This window comes from Rattus norvegicus, chromosome 1 (assembly GCF_036323735.1).
Source record: "Rattus norvegicus strain BN/NHsdMcwi chromosome 1, GRCr8, whole genome shotgun sequence".
NCBI classification, from domain to species: Eukaryota; Metazoa; Chordata; class Mammalia; order Rodentia; family Muridae; genus Rattus; species Rattus norvegicus.
In genome coordinates this window covers 96857914-96874752 of record NC_086019.1, presented here as the reverse complement: position 1 = coordinate 96874752, position 16839 = coordinate 96857914, and the positions used below count along the sequence as shown (strand labels likewise).

General features: G+C 46.5%; 1 long non-coding RNA gene across 8 annotated transcripts in view; it reads right to left on the bottom strand.

Moving 5' to 3' along the window:
* Positions 1–1957: 1957 nt before the first annotated feature.
* Positions 1958–16839, bottom strand: part of LOC102555648 (uncharacterized) — a 35971-nt gene continuing 21089 nt past the window's right edge. Inside the window, exons 2-7 of one of the 8 annotated variants that reach the window (XR_005498996.2) lie at positions 12301–12379; positions 11393–11605; positions 10717–11068; positions 5996–6819; positions 5551–5698; positions 4171–5114 (exon numbers count right to left, since the gene is read on the bottom strand). This is a non-coding gene — a long non-coding RNA (uncharacterized LOC102555648). Of the gene's footprint in view, positions 3888–3987; positions 5120–5550; positions 5699–5995; positions 12206–12300; positions 12380–15029; positions 15766–16839 lie in introns of those variants that run through there. The other 7 variants (XR_010062984.1, XR_010062986.1, XR_350259.5 and 4 more) reach the window with 7 other exon arrangements.

Genomic DNA, 16839 nt, shown 5'->3' with positions numbered 1-16839 from the left:
TACCTCCCAAGAAGCTGAAACAACAGGCCCACACCATTACACCTAACTGTGGGATGATGTCGCAGGTGAGGCAGGTACAAGATAGAAGGAGGCCTGTCATTGGACGAGAAGGAAGGATGGGCGGGAGAAAAGTTTGAAGGAAGAGGAGGAGACTGGAACGAAAAAGAAGAGACAGGAGGGAGAGGGAGAGAAGCCAGGCAGGTGACGTTAAGATTCCGCTCTGTGTATTTACAGGTTGTTAAAGTTCTTAAGGGATGGATGGTACTGGGCTTTGTATGTTTAGGTGGGCAATTATATCTTATCAATTGGGTCAAAGGTTATAGTGTTGTGTGCTCTTTCATGTGTAGATTTAAGAGAAGTGGAGTGTGGGGCGGCTGGTCTGGGCTGCCATGGAGTTGGAATGTCAGATAGTTTGGGGCACTGTGGTGCTGGACCTAGTGGGGATAAAAGACAACCATACTTTTTTATTTTTTATATTTTTACAACAAAAACTAACCACACACACACACACACACACACACACACTTAAGAAGGCAGAGCCTGAGTTTCTTGTTGCTACTCAATGGATCTGTAGAGAGAATGACCTTTCCCTCCAATAAGACAAACTACTTTCAGCACAGAGGGGTCCAAAAGTAACACTTCCTGGGGTTCAGGTCTAGCTAGCCCATATCATATATAGCTTAGTATTGATGGTTTGGGTCTAGTATTGAACTCAGACTCCCCTTCCAAAGAGGCTTTGCTCCGTGCCTAGTATATTTTGCTTGAGACACCATCACATTCCCTTGTGGGCATCCGTAGAGAGAGGGAAACAGATGACCCTAGCCATCCCTCGGAACTTGACTCCGAGCTAATTCCTCCATTCTTTTAATAGCGCTGGTTCCTCTTTGCGCTCTGCCAGCCTTTTCTCTGCATTCCTGTGGTAAAGAACAGTGGCAAGGCGCAGTTGGCTTTCTTTAGGGGGGCTGGGAGGGTGTCCTACCATACTTCCCTCATCTCAGTGGCCATAGCTTGCTGCTGGCTCTGTTGGGTTAGCGGCTGCTAACTGGCATGTGACCTTCTCCTGCAAGGGCCTTTGCAATGTGGTTGTGCTTCACTCTCCGCACTATGCATTTCCCCTTTAAGACAGGGACTCCTGGGGCTGGGGATTTAGCTCAGTGGTAGAGCGCTTACCTAGGAAGCGCAAGGCCCTGGGTTCGGTCCCCAGCTCCGGGGAAAAAAAAAGAACCAAAAAAAAAAAAAAAAAAAAAAAAAAGACAGGGACTCCTTATGTAGCCCCAGACTAGCCCAGAACTCACTCTGCTCAACCAAACTGAGCTTGAACTTGTCCCCCCCCCCCCCCCGTGTCTTCCAAATGCTTGGAGGTTTTAGGTATGTGCCACCAAACCTGGCTTCTGCTGCTTTTTATGAATTTACACTTTGCAAATCACCGGCAAGCCTTGAACTGTCCTGGTCTGCATAACCAAGGTAGCCATACAATGGTTTCTTTTTTTGTAGAGAAGGAAGTGTTGGCAAGGGTGTAGAGAATTGGGGGCATTCACACAGTATTGGTGAGAATGTAAAATGATGCCCCCAGCCTGGGAAAAGCTACAATAGTTCCTCAAAAGTTAAAAATAGAATTCCCAGGGGCTGGGGAGATAGCTTAGTGAGTAAGAGTGCGTGCGTGCATGCGTACACACACACACACACACACACACACACACACACACACACACACACATTTCCAAGGACCCAGGTCTGGTTTCAGGCAACTATGTTGGACGACTCACAACTGATTGCAACTATACCTCCAGGAGATCAATACCTCTTTGTGATCTCCACAGGCATGCACATACACGCATGTATTCACACACACACACACACACACACACACACACACACACACACACACACGGGTGTGCACGTACATAAATGAAATAATTTTTTAATTTTTTTTGTTGATTCTTTGTTTAAGTCTATTTATTTAATGTATATTAATACACTGCAGCTGTCTTCAGACACACCAGAAGAGGGCATCAGATCTCTTTACAGATGGTTGTGAGCCACCATGTGGTTGCTGGGAATTGAACTCAGGGCCTATTGCAAGAGCAGTCAGTGCTCTTAACCGCTGAGCCATCTCTCCAGCCCTTTTTTGTAGATTCTTTGCTAGTTTCACAACATGTACTCCAGTCCCACTCATCCCCCTGTCCCCTCATATCTGCCCTTGCAACCCTCCCCCAACACATAAAAACCACATGAACAGATAAAACAAACCAAGCAAAACAAACCATAGAAAAACATCTCGTTGTGGGTGCCGTAACATGTCTCAGTGTGTCCCACAGCGCACTCCTCTGTCTACACAACTTCACTTGCAAATGTCCATTACAATGAGTCTAGTTCGAGGTCTCTGGCTTCTATGGCACCATCAACATTAGATTCCTCATTTTCATATGATCTGGTAACTGTAATTCAGGGCATATATCCAAGAGAATTGGAAGCAAGGTCTCAAAGACAATTTTCTACATGCTTGTTCAAAGCAACCTTACTTACAGAAGCCAGACATCATAAGCAACTCAAGTGTTCGCTGACAGTGGATAAACTAAAAACGAAGGAGTTGCCTACTACATCACACTAGTAAGCTTCGAAAAGGGAATACTTTCTACTTATTTGTCTGTGATTTGGTTTCACCCAAGGCTGGCCTCCAACCTTCAATCCTCCTGCCTCAGCCTCCCGAGTGTTGAAGTCACAGGCATGTACTACCACCCAGTGGGAAGAAAAGTCTGGTGTTGCTGTCATGTGGAGGAAATCTGAGGACATTGAGCTAGTGAAATGAACAAGCTTCGACAAGGCCATGCCTGTACCTGGGAGTTTCCTAAAAGGGTCACTTTCATAGAATCAGCGACTAGAGAGATGCATGCTGGGTTAGGAGGAGGGAGAGCTGGTGTTCACTGGGCCCAGTTTCCATTTTAAAACAGGGGGAAAAGCTACAAAGTCATCCTGTACATTGAATGTCATGAATGTGCTTAACATGTTGAACAGGGTGCTTAAAGGGGGTTTTGATGGTATCTATAGGATCATAATAAATGTATCTGCCTGGGGTTGGGGATTTGGCTCAGTGGTAGAGCACTTGCCTAGCAAACGCAAGGCCCTGGGTTCAGTCCCCAGCTCTGAAAAAAAGAAAAGAAAAAAAATGTATCTGCCTTTAAAGTTTTGTTGTAAAGACTTATTTAATTAGGTATACCTGTGTGTGTGTGTGCATGTGCACATCCCAGCAAGCCACAAGAGGGCACCAAATCTGGAGGTGGAGTTCCACACAGTTGAGAACCGTTAGACATGGGTACTGGGAACCAAACTAGGACCCTTTGCAAAAGTTGAAGATCCTCTTAACAGCTGAGCCATCACTCCAGCCTCCTCTTGTTTTTTTTAAAGAGTAGAGCATGGATCCAAGTCCTATCCTTCCTCCTCTCTTCCCCCCACTCCTCATCCCTCCTCTTTACCCCTCCTTCTCCTCCTCCTCCCTTCTTCTTTGTTATGGTTTTGAAACACGTGGTACTACATAGCCCAGACAAGCCTTGAACTCATGATCCTCCTGCCAGATACTTGGATTACAAGTGTGTGCCACCATGCCTGGTCATGCATTCAATTTCTTTCTTTTTTTTTTTAAATTCTTTTTATTTTATTGTATGTGTATGGTCGTTAAGCCACCATATATGTCATGGTGGCTAGTTTTATGTGAACTTGACACAAGCTAGAGTCATTAGAGAGGAGGGAGCCTCATTTGAAAGAAAAAAAAAATGCCTCCATAAGTTCAGACCATAGGGAAGCCTGTAGGGCATTTTCTTGATTTACGGGAGAGAGAAGGACTCTGCTCGTTGTGGGTGGTACCATCACTGGGCTGGTGGTCCTGGGTTCTATAAGAAAACAGACCAAGCAAGCCATGAGGAGCAAGTCAGTAAGCAGCACCCCTCCCCGCCATGGTTTCTGCATCAGCTCCTGCCTCCAGGTTCCTACCTTTCTTGAGTTCCTGTCCTGACTTCCTTCAGTGATGAATATGGACATAGAAGTATAAGGCAAGTAAGTCATTTCCTCCCTAAGCTGCTTTTGGTCAAGAGTTTCAGCCACAGTAACTCTAAGACAAAGCCTATGTACCACATGAATACCTGGTGCTTAACCCCTAGGGCCTGGGTCATGAACTGCTGGGTGGGTGCTAGGAATTGAACCCCAGTTTCTGAAAGAGCAAACAGTGCTCTCAATCACCGAACATTCACTCCAGGCCTCCCATTCAGTGCCTTAATAGGTGACATTGTAGCATACACCATTTGCACAAGGCCTGTCCAGATGGCCTTCCTGAGGTCCCTTCCGTCTCATCCTGTCAAGGAACAACTTAGCTAATTGGTGCTCATCGGTATCTTACTTGCTGACCTTACTGACTCACAAGAAACAGAAAGTGTGTGTAGTTAAAGTAAATCTGAAGAGGGGTTGAGGATTTAGCTCAGTGGTAGAGCACTTGCCTTGCAAGCGCAAGGCCCTGGGTTCGGTCCCCAGCTCTGAAAAAAAAAAAAAAAAGAGTATAGGAAAGTAAATCTGAAGAAACTCGCAGACTCCAAGGAAGTCCTGAGCAGCCTTGTGGAGTGCAGTGATCGAGAAATCGTTCCCTTTGCTATGTGGGTTTTTATCTCGTGTGACTGTCAATGCTGGCTATTATCTCCTGGGCCACCCAAGTCCTAGTCTGAAAGCCTATGCCTGTGTCTTGAGGTATGTTCCCCGTGATGGTTTTTTGAAACCGTTAAGTTTGACACCGCTGCCTTTGACGGATCCTGGGCTGGCTTTTCTGCTGAGCAAGAGCTGGGGGTCTGACTTTTCCAGCACCATCTGAGCAGAAGCTGTCCTTTCTCCGAGGCATGCTTTGGGCATCGTCGCTGAGCTTCCGGTGCACACAGCCATGTGCTTTATCTCTGCCTGCTGTTCTGCTCCATTGGTCCACATGTCTGTGCACGTGCCAGCATCGGGTTGCTTGTGTCACTGTGGCCCTGCAGCGCGATGTGAAATCTGGCACTGTGACGTATGCTTAAGATCACTTTGGCCATTTGGGGGTCTTTCGTATTTCCAAGGTAATTTCAGGATTTTTTTTTCTATGTCTGGCCTCACACATTTTTAGAGAAAGAAGACAGAGAAAGCTGAATTATAGAATAACTTGTAAAACATTGCCCTTTCTTCTCTCGTAACTATACTTGATCCTACTTTTTCATGTTTTACAACAGTCTTAAAGTCAATCATTAACAGACTGCGTTAACTATGCACTATCAATTATGATAAATATGCATTTCTCTAGCCAATTTAAAGTAGGGTAGTCTCAGCAACTCCAGGTTGTTGGGAGAATCTGTTCTCAGAATCTCTACACATTTTCCCTCTCTCTGTCCCCTCCCCTCCCCTCTATGTACCCCTCTCTCCTCTCCTCTCCCCTCTTTCTGTAAACCCCTCTCCCCTCCCTGCCTCTCTCTGTACCACCCTCTCCTCTCCCCTCCTCTCTCCCCACCCCTTCTTGCTCTTCAGCACCTTTTCTCCTGTACTCACAGGTAACTTCCAAAGTGAGGTGAACTCTTTACCATCCTCCTAATGGTGAGCTTAGCAGATGTTGAACAAACTCAGGATGACTTCAGCTGCCATGCCTGAAGCCTTAAGGGATGTTTCCAACCACATGTGGAATCCCGAGCCACAGACGCTGTGAAAATAATAAATATTTTCATGTAAACTGTGAAGTTTGGGTGAATTTATTATGCAGAAGTAAAAACCAAATATGTCGCACACGATTCTGTTTGACCGACAAACACTAACAGAAGCAAAGCTGTATGTGGTGTCAGGGCAGAGCGTGTTTACTGAGGCACCATTTACCACCCTCAGCAACATGGAAGCAGAGACACTCCATCGAGAGATGGACGGAGAGACAAAGCCAGACAAAGCAAGACAGCTTTATTCAGCCACGAAGGATGAAATTATTGGGGATAGAGAGACTGCTCACCAGTTAAGAGGGCTTGTTGCTCTTCCAGGGGACCCAAGTTCAATTTCCAGCACCCATGTGGGCTGCCTGTAACTCCAGCTGCAGGAGAGTAGCATCTTCTTCTGGCCTTGGCAGGCACTGCACTCATGGGCACCTACACACACACACACACACACACACACACACACATACACGCACACACACATACACACTCACAAATACTCACACACATACACACTCACAAACACTCACACACTCACACACACATACACACGCACATGCACACACATACACATACACTCACACACACTCACACACACATACACACTCACAAACACTCACACACTCACACGCACATACACACACATACACACACAGACATACACAGATATACATACACATATACACATACACTCACACACACTCACACTCACACACTCTCACACATATACACACATACACACACATACACACGCACTCACATACACACACTCCCACACACACTCACACACACATACACACACATATACACACACGCACATGCACACACGCACATGCACACACATACACATACCACACACACTACACACACACATACACACTCACAAATACACACTCACACACACATACACACACATACACACACATACACACGCACAGACATACACAGATATACATACACACATACACATACACTCACACACACACACTCTCACACACATACACACACACTCACATGCACTCATACACACACATACACACACATACACACACTCCCCCCCACACATACACATACTCACTCACACACACTCACACACACATACACACACATACACACACACACACTACACACACACACAATTTAAACATAAAGATAAATTTTAAACCATGTTAAATAATGATGTTGCAAATTGTAGGGAAGTGGTTATCTCTATGAAAGGCACTGGCCTCCTGTCTTTGGAACCCAAACTGAAACTTTTTTTTTTCTTTTTTCTTTTTTTTCGGAGCTAGGCAAGTGCTCTACCACTGAGCTAAATCCCCAACCCCAAACTGAAACTTTTTTAAAAAGATTTATTTATGTATGTAAGTACACAGTTGCTTTTCTAAGACACTCCAGAAGTGGGCATTGGATCCCATTACAGATGGTTTTGAGCCACCATGTGGTTGCTGGGAATTGAACTCAGGACCTCTGGATCTAGAACAGTCAGTGTGCTTAACCACGGAGCCATCTTTCCTGCCCCAAACTGAACCTTATATCATAAACCCTTCTAAATTTGGGTCTCTTAGGCACCCGTTGTCACGTGACCTGTTTCCTTATAATTAATCTGTTTATACACACATGTGTGCACACACATTTTTTAAGGACTCTAGTACAATATGACAGAGATTTAAAAGTTTGGTTTTGTTGGAGACAAGTTCTCACTGTGTAGCCCTGACTGGCCTAGGACTCACGATGTAGACCAGGCTGTCCTTGAACTCACAGAGCCTCCTGCCTCTGCCTCCCAAGTGCTGGCATTAAAGGCTTGTGCCACCAAACCTGGTTTAATAAACAATTGTTAAATTGATTAGCTGTCCAAAAAATAGCTGGAAGGATAATTTCACCAGTAAACAGGGAGAGATCTCAAAAGACCTAGGGGGAAAAGCACACAGTCTTCAAAAGCTGTAATAAGATTAACAGCTGAGTTTGTCCTGGAGCGAACAGAAACTAGGAAGAGAGAACACAGGACACTGCAAGAGCAGACCTCAGAACGCTGTACCTGAGGCAGCCCCGCCCTTCTCACACACTAGCTGGCACCTTGCTAAGACACTGACTCTGTAGTTCACAGACTTCTGGTGCTGGCGTCTCTCAGCTGGGAAGTGAGTTCACGTCAGAGCACGGCTGGACAGTGATCCTGCTCCCTACCCCTTCCCAGCCATCTGCCATGGAATCAGAGAGCACAGCTACAGACATGTACTCTGAAACCCCCTTCCTCAGAGGGCCAGAAGGGCTCTGCTCTGTGGGCCTGATTCTTCTCTTCCAAACTTTCTCTGTATTGCTGGGGTCTGAACTCCCCACCATGTTATCTATTATCTGGTACTGGAGCCTGAACTCTGTTGAGAATTCCTGCCATGCTTTTTTGTCTGTCTGTCTGTCCATCCATCTGTCTGTCCATCTGTCTGTGACATTAATAACTGCTCTAATAAACTCCTTATCCCTGCTGTCCCCTTGAAGTTCATATCCAAGGCCCTCCTGTGTCTTCTTTGTCCTGGGGCCAGGACAGGGTTTCCCTACATAAACCAGGGGAGCCTTGAATTGGTGTGTCTCACCACATCAGGAAGACAATATCCTCAATCAGCTAAAAAAAAAAAAAAAAAAAAAAAAAAAACTAGTTACCAACCTAGAGCTCCACATCCAGTGAAAGGAAGCTTCAGAGATAAGGGTGAAGAAAGATGGGGATAGTGGCATACACCTGTAATCCCAGCACTCAGGAGGCAGAGGCAGGGGACTGGAGACCCGCCAGGTCTACAAAAAAGGAGGAAGAGAAGGAGGAGGAGGAAGAGGAGGAGGAAGAAGAAGAGGAGGAGGAAGGAGGGGGAAGAGAAAGGGAAGGAGGAGGAGGAAGGAAGGAGGAAAGGAAGTGGAGGAGGAGAAGGAGGAGGAGGAAGAAGAGGAGGAGGAAGAGGAGGAGGAGGAGAAGGAGGAAGAGGAGGAAGAAGAGGAGGAAGAAGAGGAGGAGGAGGAGAAAGAGGAGGAGGAAGGGAAGGAGGAGGAGGAGAAAGAGGAAGAGGAGGAAGAGGAGGAGGAGGAGAAGGAAGAAGAAGAGGAGGAAGAGGAGGAGGAGGAGAAGGAAGAAGAGGGAGAGGAGGAAGAGGAGGAGGAAGAGGAGGAGGAGGGTGGAGTGTTTAGACAATGTTTAGACAGCCTATAACTGGAGGTGTTAGCTACTCGTGCACCGCCCACAGAAGGCAAAAGCAGTGTTTAAAGCAGTTAATTCAAGTAAGAGAAAAATGATCCCAGAGTTAAGGAATAAACAACTGGGCATGGTGGTGCATGCCTTTAGTCCCTGCACTCAGGAGGCTGAGGCAAATGGATCTCTGTGAACTCGAGGACAGCCTGGTCTACAGAGTCTCTAAGCAAACGCTGACTGTATAAAACTAAGATAGATTTTCACAAAGTGGGCTGAAGAACTTTACCAAGAAGCGAACCCAGAGCTGAAGCTGTGTATTCTTGAAGCTAACCCTGATGGTTCATTCTGAGGGAGCGAGGAAGGGAAGGGAGTGGGAGAGTCAGTGCTGAGTCTGCAAAACCAGAGTGCAGGCTTCAAAAAAGTTTCACCGAGAGTCAGCAGAGCTTCTCCCTGCTCAGAAACTCGGAGCCAGCGTAGAGCGTGCGGCTGAGAGTTAACCCCACAGGAAGAGAACAGAAACTGTGATATGCATCTGACAACTATGGCCACTAATTAATTGATGGGGCGCAACTCTGGGAAGTTTTTAATTTCCCAGCTCTTAGTCCATCCACTCAGTGCTCCTGGCTCGGTATCCAAAGCCCCCAGGAGCAATTGAGTCAGAGACCGAGGGAGCCGTAAATTGAGCCAACTTAGAAGGGAGTGGGTAGTGCCAGGGGCCTTAGCGGAGTGTGGAATTAGGATAAAATACTCAAATCTACTTAAATCTACTTTAAATCATCTTGCAAGAGCTCACTCAATTAATTATAAATGACTCATATTATGACCTTAAAATTCTAAGACACACTTGAGGTTTGTTTATTCATTTATTTGTGTGTGTGTGTGTGTGTGTGTGTGTGTGTGTGTGTGTGTGTGCGCAACCGAGAGAGAGGAAGAGAGAGGGCATTTGTTTATGTGCACCACAGGAACTCCTGGAAGCCAGAAGAGGGTTTTGGATCCCACTGCCTCCCGGAACTGGAGTTACTGGCAATTGTGATCCTGCCACCACGCGGGTGCTAAGAACTGAACCTGGGTATTCAGCAAGAGCAATTCAATGAGTGGATGAAAAACGTATGAGCCAGCCAGGGAGGCTCAGGTCTTTGATCCCAGTACTTGAGAGGCAGAGAGGCACGCGGATCTCAGTGAATTCTAGGCCAGCCTGTTCTACATAGTGAGCTCCAAACCAGCTAGGACTAGTAAGGTCCTGTCTGAAAAATAGAAAACTACACACTCATAGGCACACATTCACACACCCTCTCTTACACATACTCACACACATTCACATGCACACATTCACACACACACACACACACACACACACACACACGGAAGGCATCATAAACAAGGAGCCTATGAATATTTTTATGCTTATAAATTGGAAGGTTAAAATACAATCTAGTAAAATAAAAAACCCTACAATCTATTAAAAGCAAGCAAAACCTAAATAATGTCACCTCTGCATCTCTTCCTAGAAATGATACGCCAAGTCCTAGCAGTGGATACCACTGAACAGTCAAGGACAGTAAATATTTGTTTTTCCAGGAACTGCTAACAGGGGGAACACTTCCCGACTGGTATAGGAAGACAGAATGACCTTTATCCCCTAAAAGGGTTACCTCAGTTGGATAGTCTTTTTTGTTTGTTTGTTTTATTTTGAGTCAGGGTCACATGATGTGTCCTAGGCTGGCCTTGAACTTTCATCAGTCTTCCTGCCCCAGCTTCCTAAGTGTTGAGATTAAAGGCATGTGCCACCACTGGTATTTTAAACAAATGATCAGTTCCCAGAATAACGTAATAAAGGGAAAATCATATGGTTACCTCAGTGGATGCAGCAGAAGCGTGTACAATAAAAAAACACAGCACTCATTTGTGGTAAGCTTTCTGTCAGCTTCAGACATCAGCTAGACAGACCTGGGAAGAGGGAACTTCAGTTGAGGAAGTGGTTCCGTCAGCATGGACTATAGGTAATCTCGGGTGATTTTTCTTGACTGCTAATTAAAGGAGGAGGGTTCAACCCTCCGTGGGCAGGTGAGTCTGGCCTACATAACATAGGTGAGCCATGGAAACCAAGTCAGTAAGCAGTGTTCCTCCATGGCTTCTGCTTCAGGCTCTGCCTGCAGCTTCTTGCCTTGAGTTCTTGCCTTGGTGTCCCCCGATGATGAACTGTGACCTGGAAGCCAAATAAAATTCAAGTTCCTTTCAGTCAGTGTTTTCTCAACACAAGTGAGAAGCAAGCAGGAAAAATTTTTCTCCCAAACTAAAACTGAATGCAAGCTTGTAGGATGCCTAAAATACCTACAAATGAGAGGAGGGGTGGGACTTGCATTGGCAACCTGGAGAAAATGTGTAAGAAAAATATACTGATTAACAGTTGCACCAGTGGATCTAGGCAATGGCAAGGAAAGAAAGAAAAGGGTAGTGCAAGCCTGTGGTTCTGACCTGGAGGAAGCTGAGGCAGGAGGGTTACTGCAAGTCAAAGGCCAACCTGAGCTACCTGGCAAGACCTTGTCTCTAAAAGGCAGGGTGTCGTAGGTGACAGTTCAGTTGGTAAATGCTTGTGGGCAAGCCTTAGGTCTTCAATTCAATCTCCGAAACTGGTATTTAAAACAAAAACACGTGGTTGCTCATGCTTGCAACCACAGGCTGCAGAGGTGGCGGCAGGTGGCCTCCTGAAGCTTTCTGGTAAGTTCCAGGCCAATGAGAGTCTCTGTCAGGAAAACAAAACAAAACAAAACCCCTCGGTAGATGACACCTGAGGACTACTACCCATGATCAACTTTTGCCCTCCACATGCACACACACACAGGTACCTGCATACACATGAACACACATACACAGACATTCATGCACATACACAACACAGGTACCTGCATACATATGAACATGCATACAAACATGTATGCATGCACACACACAAGTACCTGCATATACACGAACATGCATACACATGAACATGCATGCACACACACAAGTACCTGCATACACATGAACATGCATGCACACACACAAGTACCTGCATACACATGAACATGCATGCACATACACAAGTACCTGCATACACATGAACATGCATGCACACACAGGTACCTGCATACACATGAACATGCATGCACACACAGGTACCTGCATACACGTGAACATGCATGCACACACAGGTACCTGCATACACGTGAACATGCATGCACACACACAGGTACCAGCATTTACATGAACATGCATATATACAGATGCATGCACACACACAGGTACCTGCATACACGTGAACATACATATATACACATGCATGCATGCACTCAAGGTGTAAGGACTGAAAAAGAAATAAAACTGCTATTGTTTATCAATGATGTGACAAAGGCAATTGCTGCCAGGCCGGGTGACCTGTGTTCCATCCCTGGGACTCACATGGCAGAAGGAGAGAATGGACCCCTTCGAGTTGTCCTCTGACTCCCACCTGCATGCTCTGACATAGGTGTCCCTGCCCCTGAAAAAAAAATGTAAAACGCACTTTAAACCCTATCTTCACACCAGTCCCACTGACTTTGCTGATCGCTCTGCTCTGTTTTGTTTAAGGGATTGGACTAGGGGTGTCACAAATGCTAGGTACCGCTCAGATATGACCCCACTTGTCTTCTCCTTTTGATTTCCAGACTGTCTCACTGAGTCAGCCAGAAGGGCCTTGAACTCTCTCTGCAGCCCAGGCAGGCCATAAACTTTCCACCTCCTGCTGCAGCTCTGCAATTACAGGTCTGAAGCACTAGTCCTGGTCCCGTAGTCACATTTCTTGGTACCTGGGCTGGACCTTCAAGACTGGAGGTGTGAAGGGGGAGCATGATTTCCTGCAGAACGTGATCAACTACCACCTCACAGACCTGCAAATACCACCTCACAGACCTGCAAATACCACCCCACAGATCTGCAGGGCCTGATGGAGTCACTCTGTGGGAAACGGCTGGGCAATACTGCCCACCGAATAGACACGCACACCCTTTGGTCCAGGTATCCCATTCCTAGGTATAAAATGCCATAGAGAGGTGCACATCCAGAGACATGTACAGGGATGTGCACTGAGGTTGTCATAGTAACCTAAGATGAAGGCAAACCAAATGCCCACAGCAGGGGAGTGGGGTGATGATTTGAGCATACTGATACAGTGGGTTTCCACGGAGTAATGACAATGAGCTCTTTCGCCACTTACACAACCCCCACCCCATCCCCACAGAGGCAGAATTTATGAACACAGTGTTGAGGGAGGCGTGGTGGTGCATGCCTGTAATCCCAGCACTCAGGGGAAGCAGGCAGGAGGGTTTAGTGACAGTTTGGTTCAGCAGGTAAAAGCACACTTTCCAGCAGGTCTGCAGTCTTGAACTCAATCCTGGAGCCCACATGAAGGTGGGAGGAGAGAACCCAGTTGAGCGCTGATCTCTGACCACGCCCCTCATGCATATGATAATTATGTTAAACAATTTGATAGTAGGAGAGCAAGGCTGTAGTGGCACAAGCCCAGCACTCAGAGGCAGAGGCAGGCTCTGTGAGTTTGAGGCTAACCTGGTCTACAGAGTGGGTTCCAGGCCAGTCCACAGACCCTGTCTCAAAAGAAGGAGAAAAAGATGTTCCTTGATCCTGTACTTAGCATGTGACTTTCGGGAGTGGTGCAATTTTCCTCTCCAAATGAGTTAATTAAAACAAATTAATTAAAAATAAATAAATAGAGGGGTTGGGGATTTAGCTCAGTGGTAGAGTGCTTGCCTAGCAAGTGCAAGGCCCTGAGTTCGGTCCTCAGCTCCGGGAAAAAAAATTCAAAAATAAATAAATAGCTTCAAATCAGTCTATTGAGGGTCTACATCCGATTAAAAAGCAAACGAAAGACCATAGTCAGGACAATACAAATGTCCCTGTTGTCAGGAACACAGATTCAAGCTACCAAGAGCATTTCTTTTCTTTTTTTCTTTTCTTTTTTTTTCGGAGCTGGGGACCGAACCCAGGGCCTTGCGCTTGCTAGGCAAGCGCTCTACCACTGAGCTAAATCCCCAACCCCACCGAGAGCACTTCTAATTAACACTACTGTTAGCAGCTTGCAAAATCCCTCCTCAAAGACCACACTGTCTGGGCTGGAGATACAGCTTAATTGGCAAAGGGCTTACCCAGAATCCATGAAACCCCAGGTTCGATTGATGCCCAGCATCACATAAAGCTGAGTGTGGCAGCACTCACGTGGAGTCAAAGCGCTGGGCAGAGACAGGAGGATTGGAAATTTAAGGTCATCCACAGCTATACTGAGAGTTCAAAGCCAGCCTGGGCCCCTGAGACTCCATCTCAACAGCAGTGACAATAAAGCCAGTTTTTATGGCTAAAGAAACATCAACAGCTGACGTTCTTAGCTAAGGGATTACCTGGGAGTTCTAGGCGCTAGCCCCTCGCTCATTAAAAAAAAAAAAGCTGCACGAAAAATTTCCCACAGCAACAGGCTAGGACATTATTAAAGCAGTACAGTATGTACTATGTACTACAGTTAATTTATGCAATTATGATTTAATGCCGCATCTGTGTGGTTGTTTACATTTCTCGAGGTTGCAAATGGCGTTGTGCAGTCATGCATAGCATCTGCAAGAGTCCATTTTGATCAACTGTAGCTTATTATAGCCTCTGCATATATTTTACGGTAGTAAATGATAAAACATCATGTCCCCAGCAAATATTTTATTTATCTATAGCCTATCTTTTTTTTCTTAATGTTTTGAAGTTGACAAAAATCTCCAATAACCACTACCTAAATCCACACTTAGTAGGTCCACACCATTCAAACCTGGGTTTCTCGAGTGTCAGCTGTATTTTCTTTTATTATGGGATTGAGAAGAAAGGTTTCAGAAGAAGAAAAGCAACCTGGGGAAAAACAAGACAAGAATAGACCGAACGTAGCTACCCAGATGTAGTTCTTATCCCCGAGGAATCCAAAACTAATTTTCATCATGGATTCCCCTTAAGGACAGCGTTTCCTTATCCCCCGCGGATTATTTAGGCGAACTCAGGCTTTGAGTGTCCCAAAGCTAGCTGAGTCTGCAGTTGCTATGCCCAAACCCCTCTGTTGCTAGTCCCAGTTACCATAGAAACCTGTAATCAAAAACAACCCTTACCCTCTTCTTCCTTATCCCAGGGGGGCAGAGCTGAGCTCTCCAAGCTGCGGCTTTGGCTACATCCGATGCGGGGGTGGGTGTGTGGGAGTGGGCGTGGGGGTGGGTGGAACTGAGCACGCTGCAGATTTACCCTAGACTCTTTAACAGGATTTGGCATCTGCGGACCTCATGTGATTCTAAGCAGAATTCTGTGTCAAACCAGCTTCGGTTTCTTCTTTTTCTCCCAACAATCCTGGATTAATGAGTACCCCAGTAATCACAGGTGGGGATTTCCTACCCAGCTGGCGCTTCCTTGGCTCAAGGCCCGGTCCTTCCATCCTCCCCGTAGGAGGAGGGCATCCTGGCAGGTCTCACGGGAGTTTTTGGAAGTAGGCGTAGCAGCTACTAAACCCGTCCGTGAGCAAGAGAACACGCTCGATTCCCGGGTGCTTCCTGAGAGCTCTTGTTCGGACAAGTTTTAGATCGATGGGCCCTTTAAAAAGTAATAATAATTCGGGCTGGAGTGATGGCACCGTGGTTAAAGAACTCGCTGCTCTGGCACAGGATGTGAGTCCGCTGGGATCCCAGCATCCATTTTCAGGTGCCCTAAGTAGTAGTGATGATTTGCTAAGTGCTTAGCTTGGGTGGCTCTTATTTAAAATTCTAATCCTAAGTAAAAACACCCAGGTGCCCCTCCCTCCCTCCGTCTCTCCTTTTCCTCCCCCCTCCCTCCCTCTCCCTTCCCTCCCTCCCTCTCCCCTCCCTCCCTCTCCCCTCCCTCCCTCTCCCCCCTCCCTCCCTCTCCCCCCTCCCTCCCTCTCCCCCCTCCTCTCTCTCCCCCTCTCCCTCTCTCCCTCTTTGCTCCTCCCTCTCCCTCCTCCCTCCCCTCCCTACCCCTCTCCCTATCCCTGCATACTGGTATACTGGTATACAGAGAGGCTCATCTGGGAGGTGGAGGCAGGGAGATCAGAATTTCAAGAGGATCATTAGTTAGTTGAGATCCTGTTTTTTTTAAAACAAAACAAAACAAAACCATAAAAAGGGCTGATGGGATGGCATAGGGATAAAGGAGCTTGCTGCTAAGCATGACTACCAGAGTTTGAACAGAGACGCACTGAGTGGCAGGAGAGAACTGACTTGAAAATTGTCCTATGACCTCCACTCTCACTTTGTGGCACACGAACCCAGCTGCCACTACTAAATAAATACATTTATGTAATTAAAAATTTTAACCTTAAAACAAACAAACAAACAAACAAACAAACACTTTCCGAAGGCGTTGAGGTGGCTCAGCAGCTAAGGACAACCTGCTACACCCAACCTGACCGGACCTGAATTCAATCCATTAAGACCCACACAGTGGGGGGTTGGGGATTTAGCTCAGTGGCAGAGCGCTTGCCTAGAAAGGGCAAGGCCCTGGGTTCGGTCCCCAGCTCCGGAAAAAAAAGAAAAAAAAAAGACCCACACAGTGGAGTGATACAACCATTTCCACAGTCTGGCCTCTGGCCTCTACACATGCACTGTGGCAGGTGTGCCCAAAGATACACACGCAGACAAAATCCACATGGAATTGTAAAACAAAACAGAACAAAAACTATCTTCCCAAAAAAAATCCCACGGGAGCAGAATTATTTCGTTGGAAATGTGAGCACGTATGTGTATGTGTTCATGAATGTGACATGTGTGTGGAAAGCCAGAGGTGTCCTGCTCTCCACTTGACGTTTTTAGACAGGGTCTTTTACCAGTTTGGCCAGGCTGGCTGACCAGTAAGCACGAGGGAGCCTTCTGTCTCCCAGTGCCATGTTTTCACACAAGTTGTACCATGCCTGGC